The sequence below is a fragment of the Chlorocebus sabaeus genome, chromosome 24, assembly GCF_047675955.1.
Source record: "Chlorocebus sabaeus isolate Y175 chromosome 24, mChlSab1.0.hap1, whole genome shotgun sequence".
Lineage (NCBI taxonomy): Eukaryota > Metazoa > Chordata > Mammalia > Primates > Cercopithecidae > Chlorocebus > Chlorocebus sabaeus.
Genome location: NC_132927.1, coordinates 56,638,950 through 56,664,785, shown reverse-complemented (window position 1 = coordinate 56,664,785; position 25,836 = coordinate 56,638,950). Strand labels below are relative to the sequence as shown.

General features: G+C 37.7%; 1 protein-coding gene across 5 annotated transcripts in view; it reads left to right on the top strand.

Moving 5' to 3' along the window:
- The window catches only part of DIO2 (iodothyronine deiodinase 2), a 186,363-nt gene that overhangs the window by 56,009 nt on the left and 104,518 nt on the right, over positions 1-25,836 (top strand). The window contains exon 1 of one of the 5 annotated variants that reach the window (XM_007987466.3): positions 13,383-13,496. The exons of 1 other annotated variant lie outside the window; for it this stretch is intronic. The gene's annotated coding sequence lies outside the window, so the exon portion shown is untranslated. Of the gene's footprint in view, positions 1-13,382; positions 13,497-20,945; positions 20,965-25,836 lie in introns of those variants that run through there. 3 more of the 5 variants (XM_037984332.2, XM_037984331.2, XM_073011224.1) reach the window with 3 other exon arrangements.

Here is a 25,836-nt window from a genome sequence, read left to right as displayed (position 1 = left end):
TCCTGACTTTTTAATGATCGCCATTCTCACTGGCGTGAGATGGTATCTCATTGTGGTTTTGATTTGCATTTCTCTAATGGCCAGTGATGATGAGCTTTTGTTCATGTTTGTTGGCTGCATAAATGTCTTCTTTTGAGAAGTGTCTGTTCATATCCTTCCCCCAAAACAGTTGATTATTTTTAAGGATATTTAAAAATATTAGCACTTTAAAAATTTCTACTGCTTTTAATTGTTTGGCGTAGATTTACATTTCAAACTGGTATTGTACTCCTTTTGATAGAAATGTTTCCTTTAAATATTTTTTAGCACACATCTGTTTACAATTATTTCAGCTTTGGTTTGTCTAAAAAAGACTTTATTATTAAAAGCTATTTTCTCTGAGCATAAAACTCTGGGTCAAGAATTTTTGCTATTGTTGTTATTACTTTTGTATTTTTTAGTCCCTTAAAGCTATAACTGTAATAATTTTGAGCTTGCATAATTTCTAACAAAATATTTACTGTAATATTACCTTTGTTCCTTCATATGTCTATATATTTTTGTCAGTGGCTGTATCAGGATTTTTTTTTCTTTGGTTTTCATAACTTTGACTATGATGTGTCTAAGTGTGTCTTTTCATATTGTTGTAGATTATGTTTAGATTATGTTTCATATATATCCTGTGTAGAATTCTCTGAGCTGTTGTTTTTTCAGCAGACCTGATAAGCTGAGAGAATTCTACACAGGATGAATATAAAACATGATCTAAAGATAGATTTATTAGATCTATCTTTCATTGATTTGGGAATATTGTTAGCTATATGCATGCTTTTGAAGATGTTTAATACTTTGTTATCCATCTGTTTCCTTCTTTGACTTTAATAACACTTATGTTAGACTATCTGATATAGTCCTACAGATTTCCAATGCTCTGTTTTTACCTCCTACTCTTTTTTGTCTTTGTGTTGAGGTTTTAATGAAAATGATGGTGTTCTTTTCATACGATGACATGGTCTGAATCCATTTACTTAACTTATTCCCTGTTCACATTCCCATTTGACAAAGGGCCATAATGAGAAGGAAAAACCCTTGTCACAACTGAAAATTGGGTCCTTATATACCATGAACCTCAAATAATTATTTTTCTTTTATTTTGGTTTAAAAAAGAAGTTGATTAAGCTAGTTAGTATTAGGAGATTTTTCAAGCAGACTTTTCATTGCTTATGGTGACTTACAGGATGGTTGACCCTTCACTCAGACTGCTATGGTCTCAGGACAGTTGAGCTATGGGGTAATCAGGAAGTATGAGGAGTGCTACGTAGATCTCAGTTCCAGTAAAATCTCTGAGATGTGTACCTTGAGCTACTGCTATGGCGCTTATACCTTGTGCTTGCTTCTGAAAGCCTACTGGTTAAAGTGGGGGCCCGTCCGAAACTGGAACATTGTAGCCACAGTCACTTCAGTTAAAGAAACAAGATCACATTCCTAGTTCACTTCCAGTTGTCATAACAAACATGGAAAACAAATGTGAAAACACACAAACGAAACTCACTATTATGACTATCTTCAGCTATGTTTAATAAATCAGACAAAACTCATTGAAAAATTTAAATAGTCATTATAAGAGAAAATATTTAAAAAACTGGAGAATAGTCCCAAGCAATTCAAACTAGGAGTATCATAGAAACAGGACAGATAAATAATTATAAAATATAAAGAGAAGAAAATTTTCTTCAGATGGGCGCTAGTATTTTTATTATACACATATTTATCAAATAAAATTAGGCAAAGTGAACAATAAGACACTATCCCAGACTTAACCTACAACATACTTTAATCTTTAGAAAAAAGGAAAAGTACCTGCAATCATTCAGGGAGACGAGACAAGTTATTTAAGAATTATGTCTGTTTCACAATATTAAATGCTAGGAGGCAGTCTTCAGATTTTGAAGAATAAGATGTGATTTAAGAATTCTACACTCAGTTAACCTATTGTTCACATAGATGGCAACAAAAACACATTCTCAGAAATACCAAGCCCAAAGTATTTTAAGTGCAATTAAAAAAAACATCTCCGAATAAATAAATAAATAAATGCTCTGGAACAAAACTTAGAATAAGATGAATATCTTTCCAATTTGCTTTATTAACCTGATAAGAAACCTTGCAAACATAGAGGATATTTGCACATACACATGCAAAACTATGAATTAATCTCATTTATAAATATAAATGCAATTCTAATTAAAATATTAACAAATAAAAACTATAACTATACTGAAACATTAATCAATGAGTAAATACTTCTCTTTTGGAAAAACAGCAGTAGCTTAACATTATGAAATGGGTTAATATTTAAAATCAAGAAGAAAAAAATCCTTTTCTTAGTGGATGCAAAAAATTATTTGATAAGATGTAACACTTCATCTTGATTTTAAAAGTGTTCATAACCTTCATAGTAGAAAACTTCCTTAACATAGTGAAACGATCAGTCTGATATTAGTAGAAAAGATGATACTTAATGGTAAAAGACTGGATGTCCTTAAAGTCAGAAATAATGTAAGGCCATTAATTATTATTAATTATTTAGTGTTTGCTTCAAAGTTGTAGCAGATGCAATAAGATAGGAAAAAATCAGAGAGTCATAAATATTAGAATGAAGGAGAAAAAATTGTCATTATTTGCAGATCATATAGCAAACTAAAGAGAATGGACTTAAAAGCTGTTAAAACTACCAAGAGAATGAAACAAAGTAGCCTGTTAAAACTTGTGTATACAAATTAGTGAGTTTAATACATAGTTGTATTTTTAAAATGTGAAAACATAATAGGAAACAATTGTTATTAATAATAACAAATTTTGAAAATATGTAGGAATAAAGTTATCAAGAAATGTATATCATCTACATCAAGAAAATTTATAAACTTTACTAAGGAACCTAAAAGAAGACTAATTAAAAGCTATATCATTTTTAAAGAAGAATGTAGTTCTACGGGAAATTGTTTATATTTTCTTGAAATTGGCAAGATCCAGGCCTTTACAGTATGACTTCAAATCCGGAAAAATAAACTGGAAAAAAAATGAACAAAAGTTAACAGAGGTTATCTCTAAGTATCTCTCGAATGCTAGGTGATTTATTGGTTGCATGATTTTTTCTCCTCATAAATAAAAATTTCAAAAATTCAGAATAAAACAAAATTTTTTTAAAGTAATAATATTCTTAGTTGTATGCATATGAACACTTCAGCACATAAATCAGTTTTTGTCAAGGTGCAATCTGCAGCCATTTCAGTAGATTTCACCCAAAGTGTTTGTATAACAATTCTGACTCCTGGATCTCACATAACACTCAAGGAATCAGACTATCTTGATGACAGTCCAGGGACTTGTATTTTAAACAAACACTCCAGGTTATTCTAGTACACACTGAATTCGAGAATAACTAGGCAAAAGGCCTTTCTGAGCTTGCACACAAAGAAGGCATGTTGCAGGGCAGAGAATGGAAAAAAGTTGTAGGACCTCTGTTATTCTAGCCCATTAGGAATAGGGTCAGAGACAAAGCTATAAGTCGCCAGGAGGGTGAAGTGAGTTGTTTTTTGTTTGTAGGTTTTTTTTTTGTTTTTTTTTTTTGTTTTTTTAATTGAGACAGGGTCTCCCTCTGTCTCCCAGACTGGAGTGCAGTAGCACCATGTCAACTCACTGCAGCCTCCGTCTCCTGGGCTCAAGCAATCCTGCTACCTCAGCCTTCTGGGTAGCTGGGACTATGGGCGCCTGCCACCATGCTCCAGCTAATTTTTAAATTTTTTGTAGAGACGAGATCTTGCCATGTTGCCCAGGCTGGTCTCAAACTCTCGGGCTCAAGAGATCCACCTGCCTCAGCCTCCCAAAGTGTTGGCATTATAGGCATAAGCCACTGCACTCAGCCCTGAAGTGAGCTTTAACAGTTGCTAAGTCACTGCTCTTCATTCTCAGCAGAGCAAGAGTCCCTACCAGGTGCTCATTAGCTGAAAAGTTCTCATGGTTCTGTAAACTCTCATTGCTCTGTTGGAACTGTGTAAATTCCAGCTCTTGCGATGGAAGCACTGTCTGTTCTGTTCACCACTGTATTTCCAGCACAGTGTTCGGAACATTATAGACACAAAATCAATATTTGTATAAGAAAATAATAAATGATAAAGTGATCTGCCAGGTGTGAGTGAAACTCCAGGATCTAAGGAAATAATCTGGGAGCTGGGCTTAGGGTCACTCACCTCTCTTTCCACACTGCACCTCCTTTCCTTATAACTTGGTGGAACCCAAGATTTCAGAGAAATCAGAAATGACTAATTGTTAGAAAATTCTGAGAATCTTTTATCTTAAGGCAATATGGGAAATTATTGAAGCTTGAGGACTGAAGTTCAGTGGTTTTGGTTTCCATACCTTAGAATTCTCCTTGAGTTTATTTCCTGGAAAATGGAATATGGATGAACTCTTTATGTTCTAATAGCATACATGCTTTTTTATAAAGAGAAGACAGTGCATTTCCTTAAGTAGAAATAAATGCTAAAAAAAATACCTTTTGCAAAGGTGGAGTTATATGCCCTGTGGAGTTGAATGAGTTGCCTATTAACTGCAAAATACCCTGTATTAGTTTCCTATTGCTGCTGGAATAAATTACCACAAATTCAATGGCCTAAAACACCACCAATTTATAATCTTACACTGTTGTAGGTTGAAGTCTGACACAGGTATCACTGGGCTAAAATCAAGGTGTTTGCAAGGTTGCAATTCTTTTCAGGTCTCTAAGGAATTTGTTTCCTTTGTCTAGTTTCTAGAAAGTGATTTCACAGTTTTCTAGTTTCTAGAAAGAAACTAGACAAAGGAAACAAATTCCTTAGAGACCCCAGAAACTACCCCTTCCTCCCATTTTAAAGCCAGCAACATTGCATATTTCAGATCAATCTTCTGTGTTAGCATATCCCTCTGACGAATCTCATTGGGTGAAATTTTCCTATCTTAAATACCTATGTGATTAATTGGGCCCACCTGAGTAAGCTACGATAATCTCACCGTCTGAAGGCCCTTAACCCTAATCACATCTGCAAAATTCCCTTTGCCGTGTAATGTAACATGGCCACAGGTTCCAGGAGTGAGGATGTGCACATTTTTGGGGAGTCATTATTCCACTTACCACAAATCCCATAGGACACCTACGTTTTAGGAATGTTTTGGGATATGGATGACTGCAGCATTGCTTCTTGTTCCATAACAGAGTGTCTCTGTCTTATAACTAAATCAGACAAACGTTCATACTGCAAATGCCAGAGGTTGCAAAGAATTTACAACTTAGAGAGAAAAGGGAATGAAAGCTTTATTTATAAATACGATGCTTCATTTGACCTAAAAAAGTTGAGCTGAGATTCTGTTCTTACTCTGAGGATTTGACAGAGAAATAACTGTTTTCTTGTAAATGAGTGCACTCCTTCAGTTAAAAAATCTGCCACTTTGTTCACTACTAGGATTGTGGTATTTGAGTTGATGTTATTTGGAGTTTATGGTCATTTGGACGGTGAGGGATTGAAATGAGATTTTGGAGTTAGGTATTGTCTCTCATAAGAAACAAATTACTTCTGACTGCATTTGTTGTAGAAAAAAAGAAGGTAAAAAAAGATCTCTGACTGCAGTATTATTGATATATATAAATGATGATCATAAGATAAACCGAATACACAGGACTCAGAGCAAGATTGCTAGAATTTAATTAAGACACAGGACGGTGTTCAGTGGATATATTTACACACTCTGGATGTCAGTTAGTTGCAGAGGAATATTAATAATCTGAAGAGCGTGTGACCTGTATTTGTCTGAGTATGTAAATAATAAGGTCCTTTTGCCAAAAGTTAAAACTGTTTATAGCCTGTGGAGAATTTCATCGTAACTATTTTTATCCTGTTATTTCTCTGTATCTTATGTAAACATCACTCAAAGAGGATTATCTGCAACAAGAATTAGTTAGCATTATAAATAAGATGTACTCATCAAGCTTTCAACAAGATACCACTTTCCAAATTGACATGCTGTCAGAGGCCTTCGGGACTGCAAAGAGATCACAATGTGTTAAAGGGGCCCATGTGTCCAAGTGGACCTAAACAATCCAAGTGTCCTTTCTTTCTACATAAATCTCTCTTGACAAGTGGAATGAATTTCCATGCACGTTTGAAGGCTATATGTGTGTGTGTGTTGGGTGTCTCTTTCTGCCAATGAACAGCCGATTTCACTATAAATCACTGAATGAAGTCCCTTTATATTCCCAAATATTTTGGCAGTGGAACCAGCTGTTAACGTGGTTACCTGCTCATGCTACTGGTCAAGAGAGAAACAGCAATTCAGTGCCAGGAATGTAAACAATAGGAGTTGAGGGGTCCCAGAAGTTTTTGCTTCTGACTAAAGTCATGTGGTCCTAGGTCTCTGTTTCCTTAGTTTGTGGGTGAAAGACCTTGCAGTGTAGTGGTCGGCAGTAAGGCATCAAATCAAAAAGCCTAGTGTTACATCCTGACTCTGTCACTTTTTAGTTGTGTGATTTGTGGAAACTCACATAACCTCTAAGGACCTTTGTTTCTTCATCTGTAAAGTGGGGATAAAAATGCTACTTATTTCGTAGGACGGTTGAGAGAATTAAATCATTTAACATATGTAGAGTGCTTAGAACAATACCTGATGCAAACGGGGTACACCATGAGTTCCCATATTGTTATTATTTGCGGTCATTTTGTAGGTGAGACATTTTTAAAGAGTTGCGCAAATAATTTCTTAGTAAACTATTTCCAGAAATGCTCTTAGGAAAGCTAAGTATTTGAAAGAAGGCATAAGAAATGACTTGAATGGGCTGGGCATGGTGGCTCACGCCTGTAATCGTAGCACTTTGGGAGGCTGAGGTGGGCATATGACGAGGTCAGGAGATCGAGACCATGCTGGCTAACACCGTGAAACCCCATCTCCACTAAAAAAATACAAAACAATTAGCCGAGCGTGGTGGCGGGCACCTGTAGTCCCAGCTACTCGGGAGGCTTAGGCAGGAGAATGGTGTAAACCCAGGAGGTAGAGCTTGCAGTGAGCCGAGATCATGCCACTGCACTCCAACCTGAGTAACAGAGCATGACTCTGTCTCAAAAAAAAAAAAAAAGCCAGAAAAAAAAAAAAAACCCACAAAAAGAAATGACTTGAATAGTGAAAAAGTATCCTCACTGTCAGGATATCAATATCTCCCATTCTTTCAGCGGGTGGGACCACACCTGTTTCTCTCAATTTGATTAGTGAATTATGTAATCATAGAGATATGCCTGCTCCCCACCTATTTTTTAATTACACAAGTGATACAGGGCCAGAATAGGGTGAGGCAAGTGAGGCACTAGAGTAAAGCCTCTAAAAAATTCCCCCAAATAAATATCTAAAAAATCAAATTAATAAAAAAGTCCATGATGAAAAAAATAAAGACAGGATCAACATTACTGTTGTTTTCCTTTTGTCTCAACCTCCAACATGGCTTGGCAATAACACCATCCATATAAAAATCCAAATTATTCAGAAATATGAGAATAACAATAATGGTTAACATGAATATGACTGTATGCTACACACTACACTAAGAGTTTTAAGTAAAGTAACTTAATGAATACAAATACTACTATTTACTCATCATTAAACTGAAATTGAGTGACTTGTGACAAGCAAGTGATTGGTGGAACAGAGTCAAACCAAGGCAGCCTGATCATTGACCTGTGGTCCTATTCTCCAAACTGCCCCCCCTCCCCCAGTGTCTCCCATGTGATTCAACCTAATTACCTGTAGGTGTGTGCTAAAGATGCAGACTTCTAGGTACAATCCCAGATCTACTGACTCAATCATTCATGCCGAGGTTTGGAAACCTGCATTTAACAAGCACTCACTTTTTTTTTTCCTTTTCTTCTCTCCCCACGATCTCTTTCTGCCTGAATTTCACCATAGTTAAGAGTTTGCTTATCCTCTAACCTTCACCTCTGTATGGCTGTGTTTCTACTTGCACACTGTCCTAACTGCAGGAGAGAAGGTCTATAAATATAATGCCTCATGGTTATCTTTGCTTCAAAGGGAAATCGGTGTTAACAGCATGCCTTAATGCATTTTTATTTTAATATCATGTGATCATGTAGCCTTTATTATGGAAGCACTGATTGTTGGTCAATGATATGCTTCTTTCTTTCCCAAGGGCAGAACTATGACCACTTATGATGAATACAATTATTGATACAATTGGATTTAAATCTACCACCTTTCAATTTGATTTCTGTTGGAAACTGTAGAAAACAGTTTATATCTTTTCTATCTATTCTTTCTTCTTTTTCTCTTTTCCTGCATTTTGGGGATTAAGTAAATATGTTTTATAATTCCATAATAACTCTACTATTGACTTATTAGCTATGCTTTAAAAAATTGTTTCTTAGGGCTTATAATGTACATCTTTAGTTTACATAATTGTCTTCAAATAATGTAATACCACTAAGACCCTACTGTACTATACTCCCTTTCCTCTGCCTTTTACATTATTCTTGTCATGCATTTTATTTCAATATACATTGTAAAACCTATACTATATTGTTGTTACTTTTATTCTAAACAATCAATTATCATTCAAAAATATTTTTAAATGCAAAAAATGTTTTTTATATTTACTAACATCTTTGCCACTTCTGGTGCTCTTTCTGGTTTTGGGGATTCAAATTTATATACATCATTTTCCTTCTGCATAAAGAACTTCTGAGGATACATCATTTCAACTTTTAGTTGTCTGAAAAAGTCTTTAATTCACCTTCATTTTTGATATATATTTTTGCTGGATATAGAATTATTGGTTGACAATGCTTTTTTTGTTTTGTTTTGTTTTGTTTTTTGAGACAGAGTCTCACTCTATTGCCTAGGCTGGAGTGCAGTGGCACAATCTCAGCTCACTGCAAGCTCTGTCCCCCGGGTTCATGCCATTCTCCTGCCTCAGCCTCCCAAGTAGCTGGGACTACAGGCACCTGCCACCATGCCTGGTGAATTTTTTGTGTTTTTGGTAGAGATGGGGTTTCACCATGTTAGCCAGGATGGTCTCGATCTCCTGACCTCGTGATCCACCTGCCTTGGCCTCCCAAAGTGCTGGGATTACAGGCATGAGCCACCGTGCCTGGCCAATGCTTTTGTTTTCATACGTTAAGGGTACCATTTCATTGTCTTCTCACCTTCCATAGTTCCCACGGGGAGTGTGCTGCCATTCTTCCCTTCAGTCTTCTGTATGTAATTTTGTTTTCTCACTGGAATTTTATATGATTATTTTTATTACCAGTTTTCAGTAATTTGAATATGATGTGACTTGGACTGACTTTATAATTATTTTGTTTGGAGTGTGTTGTGCTTCATGAATCTGGGGGTTTGTAGTTTTCATTAAATGTGTGATATAGTTTGGCTGTCTCCCCACTGAAATCTCATATTGAATTGTAGCTCCCATAATTCTGACATGTCATGGGAGGAACCCAGTAGGAAGTAATTGAATCATGAGGGTTGGTCTTTCCAATGCTCTTCTTGTGATAGTGAATAACTCTCAGAGACTGATGGTTTTATAAAGGGGAATTCCCTTACACACACTCTTTTGCCTGCTGCCATCTAAGAAGTGACTTGTGCTCATCATTCTCCTTCCACCATGTTTGTGAGGCTTCCCCAGCCATGTGGAATTGTGAGTCAATTAAACCTCTTTCTTTTATAAATTAACCAGTCTTGGGTGTGTCTTTATTAGCAGTGTGAGAACAGATTAGTGCAATGTGGAATTTTTTTATCATTATTAAAAAATATTTTTCCTCCTCTTTCTTGCATGTTAGACCACTTAATTTTATCCCACAAGTCACTTATGCTCTATTATTGTTTTTGTCTTTTATCTCTGTGTGTTTTATTTTAAATATCTTCTGTTACTATGTCTTCAAATTCACTGATCCTTTCTTCTGCAATGTCAAATCTGTTGTTAATCTCATCCAGTTCATGTTTTATGTCAGAAATTGTTTGATTCAAGTCATTTTTGTATATTACCTTTTTCTCCTCATTGTGCTCATTTTTTCCCTCTACCTTCTTAAAAGTATTGAGGATATTTGTAGTAGCTGTTACAATATTCCTGTCTACTAATTCTATAATCTTTCCATTTCCAGGTCTATTTTTATTGATAGATTTTTTTTCCTTAAATATGGGTCATTGTTTCTCACTTACTGGCATGCCTGGTAATTTTTGACTGGATGCCAACATTATGAATCTTATATACTTGGGTGCTAAATTTTGTTTTATCCTTTAAATCGTGTTTAGCTTTGTTCTAGGTTGCAATAAATTGCTTGTCATTTGTTTGATGCTTTTGAGAGTGGCTTTTAAGTTTTTTAGAGCAGATCTAAAGGCAACCTGTAGTCTAAACTAATTTAGCCCCACTTCTAAGTCAATACAATACTGAGTATTCTACCCAATTCTCCAGGTATTAGAAAGTCTTTCCACTCAGTTCAATTGGAACCGAACTTTCTTCAGCCCCATGTGAGCTTCTGAAATTGTTTGCCTTTTTATTCCCTGGCCTTAGATAGTTTTCTTTTACATATATGCAGATCAGTACTCAGCCAAAACTCACAGAAACTCCCTCTTCAGATCTCTGGAGGGCTTTCTTTGTGCAACTTTCTCCTCTCCTATATTCTTCTCCCACTAATTCTAGCTACTTTAGCCTCCCTGAATTCCAAACTCTGTTTCCTCCATTCAGAAAATCTTCTAGCTCTATTTTGGTTCTCTGCTTCTGCACTACATCCTGGAAACTCTCCAGGCAGTAAGCTGCGGGCAATAAGAGGGCCTACTTTATTTGTTTCACTTCTTTCAGAGATCACCTGGCCTGTGCTAACAGTTCCAAACATTTGGATAGCATAGTTTCACAAGTTTCCTCCTCGTTTTCTACTTGCTTAAGGTAGGAAGATAAATCTAGTCTACATTGTTTCATCATGACTAGAATTAGAAGTCCTCTTAAGAGTAGCATTATAGAAACAATTAAGATGTGTGTGTGTCTGTATATATATATATATAAATAAAACTTAATCTTTATCACAATCATTCCATTCCCATATATGAGAAAAATTGAGGCTTAACAATTTGCAGTTGCAAAAATATGGAACCAGCACATATGCCCATCAATCAATGAGTGGATAAAGAAATTGTGTTATACCATGGACTACTACTCAGCCATAAAAAGGAACGAAATAATGGCATTTACAGCAAACTGGATGAAACTAGAGACCATTATTCTTAGTGAAGTAACTCAAGAATTTTTTTTTTTTTTTTTTGAGACAGTCTCGCCATTTTGCCCAGGCTGGAGTACAATGGTGTGATCTCAGCTCACTGCAGCATCTGCCTCCTGTGTACAAATGATTCCCCTGCCTCAGCCTCCCGAGTAGCTGGGATTACAGGCACCTGCCATGCCCAGCTAATTTTTGTATTTTTAGTAGAGAGTGGGTTTCCCCATATTAGCCAGGCTGGTCTCGAACTCCTGACCTTGTGATCCACCCGCCTCAGCTTCCCAAAGTGCTGGGATTACAGGCGTGAGATGCCGTGCCCGGCCTAAAATATGTTTCTCACTCATAAGTGGGAGCTAAGCTCTGAGGATGCAAAGGCATGAGTGATACAATAGACTTTGGGGACTGTCAGGTGAAGGGTGGGGGTGAGGGATGAAAGACTACACATTGGGTACAGTGTACACTGCTCGGGTGGTGGGTGCACCAAAATCTCAGAAATCACCACTAAAAAGCTTATTCATGTAACCAAACACCACCTGTTCTCCAAAAAACTATTGAAATATAAAAGAAAGAAAGACAAGACAAGAAAAGGAAAAATAAGTCTTAGGTAGAGAAGTTAAATAATGGTGAGGAATGGTGTAGCATAGTGGTTGAGTGCATGAGTCGAAAAACAAGCTATTATTCTGGATTCAAAGATTGGCTTTTTCATTAATTAGCCATATGACCTCTGTGTATTTTCGTTTTAACATCTGTGATAATAATAATATTTAATTCCTAGAGCTATTATGTAGGTTACACATTTTAATACACATCAGGTGCTTCGAACAGTGTCTGACAAATAGTACATTTTCAGTAAATGTCAGTATTTAAAATTTCAAAGTCACATGGCTTGTGGTAGAGTAGGGTCTCCCTAACTTTAACACTCATGCGCTTCCCCGTATTTTATGCCATCTCGGAATAGTAAGGCTCATGAACATGTTGTTATTAAGACCTAGTTGGAATCTTTTCTTATATGGGCACTGAAAAAGAAAGAAAGAAAAAGTAACTTGTGGAATCACGTTTTAAAAAGTCTTAATAATCTTTATTTAGCTTATGTATGTTGAATATGATGTTTTAGGTTCTGAAGTATACAAACAATAGAACTAGCTATTTAAGATAGAAAGTACCCCCACCCCCTCCAGTAACACATGTTAATTTAGAAACTGACTTGGGTCTGGGAATACAAAAGCTGAAGCTGAAGGGCCCCAGATGTCTCTGCTTCTGCCTACAGAAGGCCAATGCTTTGGTAACTTTGGCAAGAATATAAGTGCAAATATCTTGGATACCTCATTTTTTTTTCTCCGTTTCCACTTCAGGCCACTCTTTTGCCTTACGCCCACGTTATACCAATTCAACTCAAATTCAACTCACAGCCCACACAAATGTTTTAGATGGCATCCTTGCCTGAATCATGATGCCTGTGGGGGCTGGACTGTTTTCTGTAATTTCCTTTCAGGGTCAAATATCTATGAAGGACTACTTCAATGAACAATTAATCTCTTTCAGGAGATCATATTTCTATTTAGATGTCTTAAGAACATAGTAAAAAAGACATTGGACCTCTCCTCTCTATTAAAAAAAAAAGAGCAAGACAGAGACACAGAGAGAAACAAAGAGAACAAAAGAGAGATTTCACCTTGTCCTTTTATTTGTTAACACTATCTGTCAAAGAAAACCTGTATAAAAGCCCCCAGTATATTAAAGAAGGTAAAACATTAGAGAATTGCAGAGCCATCCTTCTTACTTCTTCTTCTTTCTCTTCTTTTTTTTAAAAATGCTTCTCTACATTGTTAAGCTCTTAAAATGACTATCTGCTGTTTTCTTAGCAATGTGACCTTCTTTTCTCAGAATTCTTCCTAGTTGATGTGACTTTTCTATCAGAAGGAGTTTTTTTTTTTGAAGACCAATCTGTTTTCTTACAATCTGGGGTTACTTCAGGCCTTCAAGGTTTTAGTGGGTTTAATTTTTAAAAATTTCTTCATTTCTTTTGTGTCTCTGTCATTTCCCTTTATGATTACATCTGAATGGAATTTCTTCACTTTAATTATAATTAACCAGTGTTCTTCACAACTTGCTCCCCAAGCAATGAGGAGCAGCTGGTTGTTCCAGGAAGACAGGGAGGCGCTGAGATGAGCTCTCTCCCTTATGCGGAGACGTCCTGTTAGGAATCTGCCATGTTTAAATGTAAGTTCCTTTGTTTGTTTATCTGCAATTGCATGCCTGACCTTAGCTAAGTAAAACCCGATGAAAGAGAAGGGAGACTCATATCACCATCCACTCTTTTGTTTTCTTGGCCCACTAAGTACATTTCTCCAACTTTCTGGCATTTCGTTTTAAAATTTATTTGGAGCAATTTTCCGTTGCATATCTAAAAGCAAATGCATTATAAGCTCTTTTGCTTTTTTCAAGTGCAGCTTTTCAAAATGTTTAACTTTGTGATATAAGAACAAAAGATTTGTGTTTTGTAACTGTTTTCTGGAATGGTGGAAATGATGGGTATTTTAAATAATCAGAGCTGTAATCTTTAATGAAAATTGCATTCTAGAAGCATTCATGGACAACAAAGTGTCTTCTTTTGGGGTTTGGTACATTATTAATCATTTAGCCTTGATTCACGAAGAAATTCTCATTCAATAGTTTTAATTCCCTAATGAACCATCTGAAGTGAAGTAACTCATTCTTCTTATACCAATCAATGCTTGCACAGATGGAGGCAGTCAAATAAATTGAAGCAAAATGTTAAATTACATGTTACCCTCGTCACTCCTGAGGATATCAGATGCTGTGGTCACTGCCCCATTCTTAGGGGTGTGCTTCTCCATACATTTGAAATGGAAGTCATTCAATTATAAATATTATATAGACCCACAAAGGTTTGGTTAGAAACTGGAACACATTCTAGAGGAAGGGTTTATTGTGTCTCCATGGTCTTTCTTATGAGACACATCTTGGTCTTATAGGTTGATATAACCACAGAAGAAGTTTGAGGAAATAGATGCAGAAAATGGAAGATCTTATAACTACAGGTTTCAATATGATTTAGAAAGTTGCTATATTCATCCAAGTGGAGAAATGCATGTTTCTTTCCTTAGCGATGTTTTATATTCCACCTTATGTAATGTCTAGCAGCAGTTCTCTCTCGTTGGGGCGTCAGAATATATATTGAACTTTTAATATAACACAAATGTCTGATTCCTATCTCAGACGTACTGAAAACAAATTTGTACAGGTGAGGCCTGGAAATTGAACTTTTTTAAAGGTTCACAAGGGATTTTGATAAGCATCCAGGATTGAGAGTCACACTGCACTCAAAAAAAATTTAATTTTTATTTTTTGCAGCTTCACCTGTCTACTTACACTTTATAGAATTATCAGGATTAATAATTTAATAGTCAATCCATAGTCAATTTAAAAGATTCTGGAATATCAATGTAGATTTCCTTTAAATGGAGATTTAAAAATCTGTTTTGAATATAAGGTGTTATCAGTGAGAATGTCTCTTCTTTCCGTCTCTTTCTTCAATCTTTTTACTCTTAAATAAATCGTCACCACTACCGTCTCTTTATTGAAGGTCCATTCTGTCACATACCATGCTGGCACCTTTCTTTCGGGCAGCTTGGTTACTCTTCACACTTACCCTCAAGGTAAATATAACCATATTCACTATACAGGTGAGACCATTTGGCCTGGGGCAATTAGATCAATTATGCAAAAGCTAGGATTTACATGTATGCCCATCTGACTTCGAAACTTGCTGTTTTTTAGACCACTCACCCTCTCTGCTCATTCCTTTTCACCCTTCCTAAACTTTCCCTCTCAGCCCCTGTTCCACTTCATTCTTTTTTTGTTTTCTTTACCTTTCCTTGCCACAATATGCCTGTCTGAAAATTGAGAGAAAAGGGGGCACATGGCTCACAAAAGCTCTTGGTAACAATGATTGCCTCAGAGTCTTCTGGTAAATATTTCCACTTGGAGAAGTTCTCACAGTCACTAAGTTGACAAACCTTGGTTTGGTATCCTTTGACTAATGGAAATATTTATATTTTTGACTGCTTCATTTTAAAGAATGTCCTGGGGTTTGCTCAAGAGAATATAAAAACCTGCTGTCTCTGTTTCCATTTCCAGACCCAGACATGACCCCAGTACATTGAAGCATCTGCTTTTCATTTCACATCTTTTTTATCTTAAGGACCATCCTTCTGAACTAGGGTTTAAAGTAGCTCAATAAAGAGCAACTGTGAGATGGAGGTCATGAGGAGAGTGTCTTTGGCTAAGAAGTAGCAGAAATTACAAAATTATTTCCCTGGGATATTGAGGAGCTGTGTAACCTGGGCTTTAGTAAAGCCATCCATATCCATGGCCTGTCATCTACACTTGCCACTGAACCCAAGGGCATCCAGCTGATTATCCACCTGTGCTTCTCAAATACTGCCAAAGAATTACTCCTTTACTTACCCCTTCCTCCTCTGACTCATTTCTCTAGGTGGGGCATGGGAGAAAGGGAATATAGCTTATAATTACTAAGCAAAGTAAGAAATGCATTTAAAAGTTGATACAGTATGGAAGAAAGATGTGACCCTTTCTGCAGAAGTGAGGTAAGCATATACTTGAGAAGTAAGACCCCACATGGTATTTGATAGTATTTGGCTGGGAAATTATAGAGAAGACTATTTCTAGATTCAGGGAACACAAAAACGAACAACTTCTCTTGAACGTTGGCAAGGATTGAATATTCTTGTCTAGCAAAATATTTTGCACATAATTGAGGCTCAATAAATATTTGTTAAACGGGTGATGGATCACAGGACTACAAGGAGATCCTGGATTTGATTACTAGAAGTTTAGTGCTGTGACATGGAGGCAGAAATGTCCATTTCTGGCCTTACGACCTTGGGTAACTTTGGGCAAGCAACATAGCATCCTTGAGGTTCTGCTGCTATAAGATGAGGTTTAGGACATCTTCCCCACAGGTGGTTGTGAGGATTCAATGAAATGCTGTAAGTGAAAGTACTTTGTAAATTACAGACTATGAATAAACAATCAAGGGAACAGCAGGAACCCCACATGGCCAATATGTAACATTATTTAAAGGTTTGGTTGAGAGTCACAAAAGAGAAATTAATAGGGGTAAGTTACATAGACTACACATTTTTGGACCTGAAAGCTATTGCTGATGTTGAAGACAAATAATTCTAGTTTACAGTAGATAATTTGCTTTAGGGCAAGGATCATGTTTTATTAATACAGATTGGGCCTACTTAATCTTGAAATCTGAAACCCAAAATGCTCCAGGCCAGGTGCAGTGGCTCATGTCTGTAATCCCAGCATTTTGGGAGGCCGAGGCGGGCGCATCACCTGAGGTCAGGAGTTTGAGACCAACCTGGCCAACATGGTGAAACCCCGTCTCTACTAAAAAATACAAAGAAATTAGCTGGATGTGGTGGCACGCGCCTGTAGTCCCAGCTACTTGGGAGGCTGAGGCAGGAGAATTGCTTGAACCCAGGAGGCAGAGGTTGCAGTGAGCCAAGATCACGCTGCTACACTCCAGCCTGGGCAACAGAGGGAGTCTTCATCTCAAAAAGACAAAAAACAAAAAAAACTTTTGAGCACTGAAATGATGCCACAAATGGAAAATTCCACACCTAACCTCATGTAATAGGTTGCAGTCAAAACACAGGCACACAGCAAGCACACAGTGTATTTAACATCCATAAGGTTTAAAAAGAACCTCCCAGTTCCTTCAGCTGCACTACATCTTTTCTGTGCCCGTCCAGATTCCCCAGGCAAGCATGCCTACAAAGCGTAATAAAATGGCACTTGCGCAGGCTGGATCGCCAATCAACAGCAGGTTTTCCACGACATCCTATATGCATTACTTACTGTGGGTTTTGTTTTCTGTTAATTTTTTTTTGCTTTTGCTTATTCTCTGCTCTGTAATATATTGTTGAAAGTGCAAATATTTCAAAATCAGAAAAAATCCAAAATCCGAAACACTTCTGGTCCCAAGCATTTTGGATAAAGGATACTCAACCGGTACTTATATTTCCAGTTCCAGCAGGATCTGCCCTGGAGTAGATGTTCAGAACATGTTTTAGAGGAGAGATAACAGACAGATGGGTGTGTGGCTACATGGGTCTGGAGACATTTTTAGGTTCAGAAACAGAAAAGCAGTTTTTGATATCCTACTTAGCATAGCCAGTTTTAACAGAAAACTCAAATCACAACTTTTGCTAAACATTTTGGAAAGACATGCAGCAGTTTATCTCACTTTCCAGAAAGACAGATGATGGCATGAAACATTGCAGAGAGAACAGGGCTTGTCTTGTGTGATTGGAAGCTACACTTTCTGAATTAGTATTATAGTCAGCCGATGAGATGGCACCAACTGTTAAATGATTGTTAAAGTAGAAAAGAGGTATAAAGACTATGCCATCAGCCTGTCTTCTCACATGCTATAGAGTAGGCACTGTGGTGCTTTCTGGCAATGGCAACCAGTGTCCTTATCAGGCAATGAGGTGAGAAGGAGGGAGGGATCTTTGTTGGAGGGACAGCTTCAAGCAGAATTAGGGGCAATTATGAATGAGACTTTACCTTCCAGGACTTATTTGAACCCATTAGAATTTCAAAAGCACCAATTTAGCATATCTCACAATTTTCTGTGTTCATTTTGGTAGGTTTGAGCTTTTATCCATGTACATTTTACATGCAGAATTATGTGTGTTTGTAGATAGGCATACAAACTATTCGCATATTGAACCGAGTATGCACTAACTTGTTTTGATAGTTTGAAATCCCCTGTAAGGAAGCAGGATACAAAAATTTGACCCCTGGAGGCTAACAAGATAGACATGAAACCCTATGAAAACAATCCAGTTCCTGTTATTGCTCCCACGGGGAAACTTTCTTGGGCTATGTGAAGACATGACTCAAAAGAAATAGAAGGAGCAGATGTCAAGACAAAGAGATACAGTTCCTGGGCCTATGTTCATGGGACAACACACATCAACAAAGGGTGTGTCCTGGTGACTGGATAGCCAGTCTCCAGTGATAACATCATAATTATAATGCCTAATGTGTAAAAGACTGGGATTATGGGCAGAAGATGACTGTGGACACATAAAAGTAACCGCATGTAATAGGTTGCAGTCAAAATACAGGCACACAGCGCACAGTGTATTTAACATCCATAAGGGTTAAAAAGATCCTCCCAGTTTCCTGGGATGATCTTTGGACCCATAGCTCTCATCAGTGTGCCTGAGTTTGGTAGGTATGCCCCATCCCCTTAGCTTTTCTGATCTTTAAGACCTGAAAAAATCCCTGGTATTGGGAGCAAATAGGAGTTCCTATGGTATTATTGGACAAACTGTGGGTATAGAAAGCCTCTCCACTATTTGTCAACAAATATTTATTGACCAGACACTGTGTGCCAAGTATTTTTCTCGGTGCTTGTGTTACAGTGATGAACACAACAAAATACCAGCCTGCACAAAGCTTACATTCTGGTGAAGACCAATGACCATCAATTAACCAGACTAACATGTATGATAATATCAGATAGGGAAAATATGATGAAGAAATATAAAGTAGGCTAAGAAGATAAAGATGAGTTGTCAGAGATTGGGAGACTGTTTTAGAGGAAGTGCCAAGGAAGGCATCTCTGCGCAGATGATAGTGGAAGAGAGAGCTGGGTGAAACGAGGGAGGTGTCATGTGACGGTATGGGGGACTGTTGCAAGAAGATGGAACAGGAGGTGAGGAAGACCTGAGTTGGGTCTTAATGAAGCAGAAAGGAAATCAGTATGCAATAAGTGGAAGGATCACAGGGAAGAGAGAGAGATGAGATTGGAGAGGCAGGCAGCAAGTGAACCAGAGAGCCCTGTGCAGGCCGTGGTCAGAATTTAGATATCCTTCTAAGTGTGATGAGCAGCTCTCAAAGAATTTTGAGCAGGAGACCAATATCATCTGATCTGTATTTAAAAATCCATCTTTTTGCCACCACATAGAGAAGAAACTTCTTGTGGGCAGTCACAGTATAGCAGCAAGGAGACCCATTATCCCCTCTCATGATCTCTGGCCTACAAAGAAGTGAGCTCCTCAACACCTCTGCATACAAATGTTCCCAGTGCTTTGCCTTGATAGATATTAAATTTATTCTGGAAAGGTGGGTGAAAGAAATGTCTACTTTAGATTAGGGCAGAAATCGCTCAGCCTCTCAGGACTTAGGACTCTTCTTATAGATGAGTCTGTTCCCATGAAGGGTCAATTTGGTTCCTTCTGTTTTTTCAGAGTTCTCTAAATGATTATCTGGGATCATGGGAAAATACTCATAATGCCATATATTTTTTGGTGGGATATAATGGAGGAGCTGTGGCAGCACCACATGAGATGGAGATGAGGAGAAATTTGAGTCATACGGCAAGTTTGGCTTAAGATTGGAGACCAAGACTGAATGGGAAAGCCATCAATTTGTTGCCACAACTTGAAAGGCGTTTTGCAGAGTTAAACCATGGAAGCGTTACAATTTTCCTTCCCCCTTGTCAGTGTAAAATATATTTGATAAGGTCAGTGAGTGTTGGATAAGAAATAAGTCTTCTTCTTTGATAGGCTCCTCCGGAGACTTGTCTTGACCTGTATTGATAAAATCACCCCTTCCTAGCTACATAAAAGAAACAATCGGTGCACGTTTCCTCATAATTTTGATTTGCGGGTGTCAGGTGAGTCTGTGAGCTCCCGCCCTTATTATAAACACTATCTGTAGAGGAGACAAATGTTCTCAACTTTTACAGTCATGATGCAGTCATGCTTTGAGATCATCTGAGAAGTGCTGCAGAAGCACAAAGCATTATTACTATCATTATGGCAGTAATGACTATGATTATAATGCAGTTAGGGGGAGCTGAGGAAGAATGGCAGCTAAAAGTGAGTAAGCTTTACCTCCCATATGTCTGAGTAAGGTTTGTAGTATCAAAAACATGCATGTGCGTGTGTGTGGTGGGTATAGAGAGGCAAGTGTGGGTGTTGAGATAGCATTACTGGAAGATATGTACTCAAATCCATTTTAGTAAAACTGTGTTCAGAAAGCAATATTCCATTTTAGTTAAAACCTGGAGCATGATTTCTCTTTGTTTCAGTAATAATGTGTTGGTCTGAGACATGATTTCTCTGCATATCACTTTGGATGTGATGGTGACCTCCAAAGCTTTGGAGGCAACAGGATGCTGTGATGTAAACTATTTCAGATATTACTCCAGCTGCTCTGGGGAACAAGAAAAGGGTATAACAGGAAGTCTATAGCTTGGCACCTTTGTCATTTATGTTTACCCTGATTTCTTCCTTGATTACCATTTTTGGGAATCTGTGACTCTGAAAAACTAATAGTCACTCATTCAACAAGCATCAAAGCATCATGCCTCCTGTTAGATTGCAGGATTAATGGAATGAGTGTGATTTATTCTCTGCCTTAAACGTTTTACAGGTTGTGAGGGAGTCAGACAAGAACATCAATGGGTTTGAGGTGTTAAATTCTTGAAGCTCTCCCATTGCCTGAGTATCATAATCACATTTGTACCTTGGAAGTCTCCCTTTGAGATCAGCATGTAGGATGGATTTAAGCGAATTGGACTGGAGAGACTGCAGCCATTGTAGAAGTACAGGTGAGAGATGTATGCCTAACTGTTAATTCCTTTGAAGAATCTTTTATCCCTGAAACCCAAGTACTTGACATTATTTATCATGTGATGAAGTGGAGGGAAAGAATGATTTGTAAGATCTGGATAATTTGTGTGGCAGAATATTCAGTTATTTGATGGTATGGCTTGGCTGTGAGTAAAAGAGAACAGTAGTATCTTGCAGTGGTGGAAAGTGCCTGGACTTCCCCTCTGAGTTTGAGGAACTCTGTGCCATTAAAGAGTAGACTTACTCAGAAATATTTTGTGAAAAGTTCTTACAGAGGAATATTACAGTTACAAGTAATATTTTAGACATGGTCCTAGATGTTGCCCAAGACAGTCAGCACAGTACTTCTTTTCTACCAGAGTGAATTGCCAAGGAAAATTTTGGAGACCTTCTTTTGGAATTTGAGAATTATTCTAGAAGAGAGAGAGAGAAAGAGATAACGTGTGCCTTGACCGGAGTAGATACAGTGTATTTTGGTAGAAGATTCCTGGTGGTTCATTTCAGGCACAGCGTTGAATAAGTAAACCATCTCATTGAGCTGTACAAGATGTACTCTGTAAATCCTTCCCTAGCCTGGGAAAGCAATGAAGTCCATGGCTTTTAAGATGACACAGTAACATAGCTTATTGCTTTGAAAGTATAATTTTGAAAGGCTGAAGTTTGTTTTTGCATCACTGGGAAGACAGCAATCACTATGAATCAATGATGTAGAGCATGTTTATGGAGAATCATGTTTTATCCACATGGAGATCAAACAGCTTTTGGGTACTTCTGGAACTTTGCTTGAATGCCATCACTTTTAAATGGTAAAAACCATAATTACTTTAGCACCAACCTAATATTTGATGGTAATTTCAAAAGAGGCTAAATTGAGGTGGCCTAACTTCATGCCAGACCTGAGTTACACAGTCTGAGGACTAGCTGCTTTCTTCTGCTCTCTGTGAGTATGGCAAAGAGGAATGACTTTAAACTGAACTAGGAAAGAAAAAGCCAGTAAACCTCTTTCTTAGTACAGGTGACATAACAAACGAATAAATAGCAGAAGGCTAATACCAAATCATCAAGAAAAAAATCTTGATTGTCTCTGTAGTGAGAACCTGAAAAAGCCTACCTTAGCAATCCAGACTTTTCTTTTCCTGAGAAAGTCTGGTACCTTTTCCCTAAAAGATGTGGCAAAAGAACTGAATAAGTCATTTAAGTCCTATATTAATACATTTTATCCATGTTATATTTAATTGGGAATTACCTTTGTAGAATTGGGAAAAGTATGGACCATTGTAGAATGTAAAGGTGATATTTATGGATTGCTTCCAGGGTTTTCAACTTCCGTGTCAGGAAATATCTCTAACAGAAGCAAAAGTAATCTGAAGCTACATGGGCACACAGTTCAGGATGTGAACCGAAAGGAAATTATTATGCCTTGCAATTCAGGATACAAAATCATTCCCTTCTCTACCTAACAGACAATATTCTTATACAACTTCAGAAGAAGCAGAAAATGATCCCCTATTGACATATAAGCTTGCTTAAATTGATATTTATCAGTACCTTCTTATAATAGGCCCCATGCTAAATGTACTTATATGCATGATCTCATTATATCATATTTCATTTAAATGAGGAAACAGGCATAAGAGATTAGTTATATTTTTCCCCACCAGAGACACACAGCTGAAATGTGACAGAACTTGGCTTCAAGGCTTAAAGCTTTGGACATTGAAGCTGAAGGTTCTTTCCTGTGCCATCTGTGGACTTCTGCTCTCACTGACATACTGCTGGTAACTCCCCAACTATCAGACAAACAGCCTGAGTCCTGGGCACCATCTCTACTTCCCTCACCAGCACCTTGATCCTCTCCCCACCTAGAGACCATGTGAGTTCTGGCCCACTCATGGAATTAAAGACCTCTGTCTTTAATTCTTTCACTGTTATCTCCATCTATACCCAATGTTGAGACAATAACTTCCAGGATTCCTTTATGTTTTCAGAAATTTTGGTTTTAGAGGTCTTTTGGAGTCTTGCTCTGTCACCCAGGCTGGAGTGCAGTGGCGCGATTTTGGCTCACTGCCACCTCTGTCCCGCAGGTTCAAGCAATTCTCCTGCCTCAGCCTCCTGAGTAGCTGGGATTACAGGCATGTGCCACCTTGCCCGGGTAATTTTTGTATTTTTAGTAGAGACAGGGTTTCACTATGTTGATCAGGCTGGTCTTGAGCTCCTGACCTTGTGATCCGCCTGCCTTGGCCTCCCAAAGTGCTGGAATTACAGGCATGAACCACCATGCCTGGCCAGTTTTAGAGGTCTTCTTAATATACTATTATAATTAATAACTATACTATTATAATAGTATATTATACTATTATAACATACTATTATAATGTGAAGAGGCGAGCTAGATTGAATCTGCCCCTTCTAATCTGAAATATATTTCAAATATATGTGTCAAATTGCTTTCCTACCATGCTAGCCCAAGCCACCATCTTGCAGGAGAACAGTCTGGATTCCTTTAGATGGATCCCCATGCTGTGCTATTCAGCAGGGTCCATGGACCAGAAGCATCTGCATCACCTGAGAGCTTGTTAGAAATGTGGAATCTCGTGCTCCACCTTGGACCTAGAGAATCATATGCATTTTAATAAGATTCCCCCAGATGCTCATGTGCACTTTAGAGAATTGCTCTTCTTTTTTTGTTTTGTTTTGTCTTTAAAGGTTACATTTATTTATTTATTTTTATTATACTTTAAATTCTAGGGTACATGTGCACAACGTGCAGGTTTGTTACATATGAATACATGTGCCATGTTGGTGTGCTGTACCCATTAACTCGTCATTTACATTAGGTATATCTCCTAATGCTATCCCTCCTCCCTCCCCCCTCCCCACAATAGGACCTGGTGTGTGATGTTCTCCTTCCTGTGTCCAAGTGATCTCATTGTTCAATTCTCACCTATGAGTGAGAACATGCGGTATTTGGTTTTCTGTTCTTGTGATAGTTTGCTGAGAATGATGGTTTCCAGCTGCATCCATGTCCCTACAAAGGACATGAACTCATCCTTTTTTATGGCTGTATAGTATTCCATGGTGTATATGTGCCACATTTTCTTAATCTAGTCTGTCACTGATGGACATTTGGGTTGATTCCAAGTCTTTGCTATTGTGAATAGTGCCACAATAAACATACATGTGCATGTGTCTTTATAGCAGCATGACTTATAATCCTTTGGGTATATCCCCAGTAATGGGATGGCTGGGTCAAGTAGTATTTCTAGTTCTAGATACTTGAGGAATTGCCACACAGTTTTCCACAATGGTTGAACTAGTTTACAGTCCCACCAACAGTGTAAAAGTGTTCCTATTTCTCCACATCCTCTCCAGCACCTGTTGTTTCCTGATTTTTTAATGATTGCCATTCTAACTGGTGTGAGATGGTATCTCATTGTGGTTTTGATTTGCATTTCTCTGATGGCGAGTGATGATGAGCATTTTTTCATGTGTCTGTTGGCTGTATGAATGTCTTCTTTTGAGAAGTGTCTGTTCATATCCTTTGCCCACTTTTTGATGGCGTTGTTTGTTTTTTTCTTGTAAATTTGATTTAGTTCTTTATAGGTTCTGGATATTAGCATTTTGTCAGATGAGTAGATTGCAAGTAGTTTAATTAGATCTCATTTGTCAATTTTGGCTTTTGTTGCCATTGCTTTTGGTGTTTTAGACATGAAGTCCTTGCCCATGCCTATGTCCTGAATGGTATTACCTAGGTTTTCTTCTAGCGATTTAATGGTTTTAGGTCTAACATTTAAGTCCCTAATCCATCTTGAATTAATTTTCGTATAAGGAGGAAGGAAAGGATCCAGTTTCAACTTTCTACTTATGGCTAGCCAATTTTCCCAGCACCATTTATTAAATAGGGAATCCTTTCCCCATTTCTTGTTTTTGTCAGGTTTGTCAAAGATCAGATGGCTGTAGATGTCTGGTATTATTTCTGAGGACTCTGTTCTGTTCCATTGGTCTATATCTCTGTTTTGGTATCAGTATCATGCTGTTTTGGTTACTGTAGCCTTGTAGTATAGTTTGAAGTCAGGTAGCGTGATGCCTCCAGCTTTGTTCTTTTGTCTTAGGATTGTCTTGGCAATGCGGGGTCTTTTTTGTTTCCATGTGAACTTTAAAGCAGTTTTTTCCAATTCTGTGAAGAAAGTCATTGGTAGCTTAATGGGGATGGCATTGAATCTGTAAATTACCTTGGGCAGTATGGCCATTTTCACAATATTGATTCTTCCTGTCCATGAGCATGATATGTTCTTCCATTTGTTTGTGACCTCTTTTATTTCACTGAGCAGTGGTTTGTAGTTCTCCTTGAAGAGGTCCTTTACATTCCTTGGAAGTTGGATTCCTAGGTATTTCATTCTCTTTGAAGCAATTGTGAATGGGAGTTTATTCATGATTTGACCCTCTGTCTGTTACTGGTGTATAAGAATGCTTGTGATTTTTGCACATTGATTTTGTATCCTGAGACTTTGCTGAAGTTGCTTATCAGATTTGGGGCTGAGACAATAGGGTTTTCTAAGTATACAATCATGTCATCTGCAAACAGGGACAATTTGACTTTTTCTTTTCCTAGCTGAACAGGCTTTATTTCTTTCTCTTGCCTGATTGCCCTAGCCAGAACTTCTAACACTATGTTGAATAGGAGTGATGAGAGAGGGCATCCCTGTCTTTTGCCAGTTTTCAAAGGGAATGCTTCCAGTTTTTGCCCATTCAGTATGATATTGGCTGTGGGTTTGTCATAAATAGCTCTTATTATTTTGAGATACGTGCCATTAATCCCGAATTTATTGAGAGTTTTTTAGCAGGAAGGG